This window comes from Triticum aestivum, chromosome 5B (genome assembly GCF_018294505.1).
Source record: "Triticum aestivum cultivar Chinese Spring chromosome 5B, IWGSC CS RefSeq v2.1, whole genome shotgun sequence".
In the NCBI taxonomy this organism is placed as follows: domain Eukaryota; kingdom Viridiplantae; phylum Streptophyta; class Magnoliopsida; order Poales; family Poaceae; genus Triticum; species Triticum aestivum.
The window spans coordinates 72,249,844-72,252,804 of NC_057807.1; the positions used below are offsets into that span (position 1 = coordinate 72,249,844).

At 54.9% G+C, this 2,961-nt stretch overlaps 1 pseudogene; it reads right to left on the reverse strand.

Annotated features, from left to right (window-relative positions):
• Window positions 1-330: 330 nt before the first annotated feature.
• LOC123114653 (L-type lectin-domain containing receptor kinase IX.1-like) lies at window positions 331-2,744 on the reverse strand (annotated as a pseudogene).
• Window positions 2,745-2,961: the final 217 nt, after the last annotated feature.

A 2,961-nucleotide genomic window follows, 5' to 3' on the forward strand; every position in this document is an offset into this window, starting at 1 on the left:
ATTCAATTTGTGTAGTGTAGGTGTGCCTACGATTGATGTATTCATATATGAGGTCCCTTGTAATCATTTTGCCCCCTTCAATAAAAATACTATGTACAAGTATTTTTTAAAAGCAAACAATTCCAAATTATTTTTTGTGTTAAAAAAAAACAATTCCGATTTTTTTAAAGAAGATGCTCCAGTGTTACACTCACGTGTAAAGTTTCACGGCGGAACGACTCACGTGGTCTTCTATGCAATTTTTTTTCCAGATTACATAAAAGTCGGAGTACTATTCAGGGTTCCAAAATCTGGACCCACCGTTGAAGATACCGAACAGAACCCATATGCCTAAAAGGACACGGTGCTGGCATTGCTGGATCCGCCCTTTGTTGTGTACAAGGTGCTGGCGCTACTGGCCGTGACGACCAGAGACGCGGAACCTGAACCGGAGAAACCGTATCTGGCGGCAGGCATGCTCGCGGGGAGGCTCGGCAGTGGCGCCTCGAACCGCAGCCCGTTGACGGCTTGCCTGGATGACGGCCTGACGGTCCTATCAGGATGCACGCACCAGAGCCCGACGACCAACACCGCCTCCATCTCCCGCTGGTCGAACTCCCCCTCTAGGCACCTGTCCGCAGCGTCGAGGAGGGCTCCTTCGCCGTACAACTCCCAGACCTGCTGCGAGATGTGCACCGCGGACTTGTCCTGGAGAACGACGACGGGTGTCCGTCCGCAGGCTATCTCCAGGAGGAGGACGCCGAAACTGTACACGTAAGATGCCACGCTAGCCTGGCCAGTGACCATGCACTCGGGATCCATGTACCCCATGGTACCGGCGACGACCGTGGTCGTGTGCGAGCCTCGGCCGTGGTCGACGAGCCTGACGAGCCCAAAGTCGCCGAGCTTGGCGGCGAGGGCGGCGTCCAGCATCACGTTGCTTGGCTTGGTTTGGTGTCCCTATGCAGCACGCACCGATCCCACTCTTGGTGCAGGTACAGGAGGGCCGAGCCCAATCCCAGCACTATCTCGTGCCTGGCATAGTAAAGAATTTCAACAATCTACGGTATTTTTTACGGGAAATTTGATTTTAATGCCTGGCCTGCCATGTCAACACGGCGTTCTTGGCACCGTGGAGATGGGTGTCGAGGCTGCCGTTGGGCATTAGCTCGTAGACAAGGAGGAGCTCGCCGCCGGCGTGACACCAGCCGATGAGCTGCACGAGGTTGCGGTGCCGAAGCCGGCTTATGATGCTCACCTCGGAAATGTACTCCTTCTTTCCCTGGGGGAGCCTTTGCTCACTCTTTTGAATTTTTTTTTCAAAAAAGGGGACTCCCCGTCCTCTGCATCAGAGCGATGCATACGGCCACATTTACAAATAAATAAAATAGTTCAACAATGTCTTGCAATGTGCTGCAACAAAGGAGGCTAGCTCACAAAGAGCTAGCAAAATAAAACAAGGCCGAGAAGCCACAACCGCACTCACTCTCTTGATAGCCACCTCGAGGTTCGATTCCTTGAGGAATCCTCTGTACACCGAACCAAAGCCTCCTTCCCCGAGCTTCTTCTCGTCGGAGAAGTTGTCCGTGGCAACTGCCAGGTCGCTGTATCGGAATCGCTTTGGGCCGGTGCCCTTCTCGAAATCTGCTTCTTCCATGTCCAGATCATCGTCCAAGATATTAGCATACTTTCGCCTTCGCTGTCGCCGCCATATGAGCAAGCCCAGAACGATCACAAACAGCCCAGAACCGACGGAGAGGCCGAGGATGAGTCCTGTTTTGGTAGGAGGAGGCGGCGGCGGTGGCGGCGGAGGTGATCGCTCTGTGGGAAATATCCAGGAGCAAACGCTATATTCGAATCTGACTTTTTACATCACGTATATATTGTGAGAACTATGGCCTTGGCATGGAACAAAAACTGACCTCCGGAAGGTCGAGGGGACAACGGCGGCAGAGCCGGTGAAGGCGCCGCGGCAGGGCGATGTCGATCGGTTCCTGCAGCTGGTACAGCACGTAGCAGCTATACCCACTACTTTGGCTATACCCCTTGATGCCGCCTGCAGTGTTGCCGGGGAAAATCCGCGGCAGCTCTTGAACGATGTAGGAGTAGGACGAGAGGCACCTCGTGCACTCGCTCGCCGACAAGTCCCGGGTACACTGCGCCAGCCCGTGCATCAACTCCGAGCCCTTGTACGACTCGGATCCGTTTGCAAACCGCATCGGCGAATTGGCCGCCTTCTCCGCGAGCCGGTCCATCAGCCTCCACCGCGTATCATTCATCGTGGCCATGTCACCGGCGTCAACATCCACGTTTGACTGCACTAAGAATGCTTGGGTGAGGTCGGCGACTGAGAAGAAAGACTGGTTGGAGTACCGGAGGAGGCAGGCGTCGGCGGCGGCCTTCATCTCCCGGCTGTGCGAGCACACCATCTGCACGCGTGACGCCCCGGCCTTGAGGCAGTTCTGGCAATGGTACCAGCTGCGGTCGACGAAGCACATGAGGAGGCCGTAGACCTCGTCGGGCGCTACGCCGGCCGTGGTGTTGTAGAACCCGCCGTTGCTTATAGCGGCCTGCGGGAGGCCGTTCATGAGGTCGATGGGGTTCCGCCCGTACATGCCCCTGTCAGTGTAGTTGTCCGTGTTCGAGCAGTAAGGATTGAACGCGTACTAGTCCTGCCCGTCACCTTGAGCGGCCACACCCAGCGAGCCCGAGGAGACAACCACGGCGAGGAGCAGCAGAAGATTAAGCCGCCGTGGAGAAGCCATTACAAAACTCTGCGTGTAGTTGTATTGATCGATCGTGAGTCACTTGAACGATCAAGGTGAGCGTATTAATGCTGCACTTCTTCTTCCTTTCAGACTGGATTACTGCTCCTGGACGCGGGCTCAGTTCTCGATCCCCGATGATCACTTTGACAGCTCTGAATCTTGGTGGATCAATACTCGAAAGGAAATTCCAAGTCAGCTCGAAGAAACTTTGACA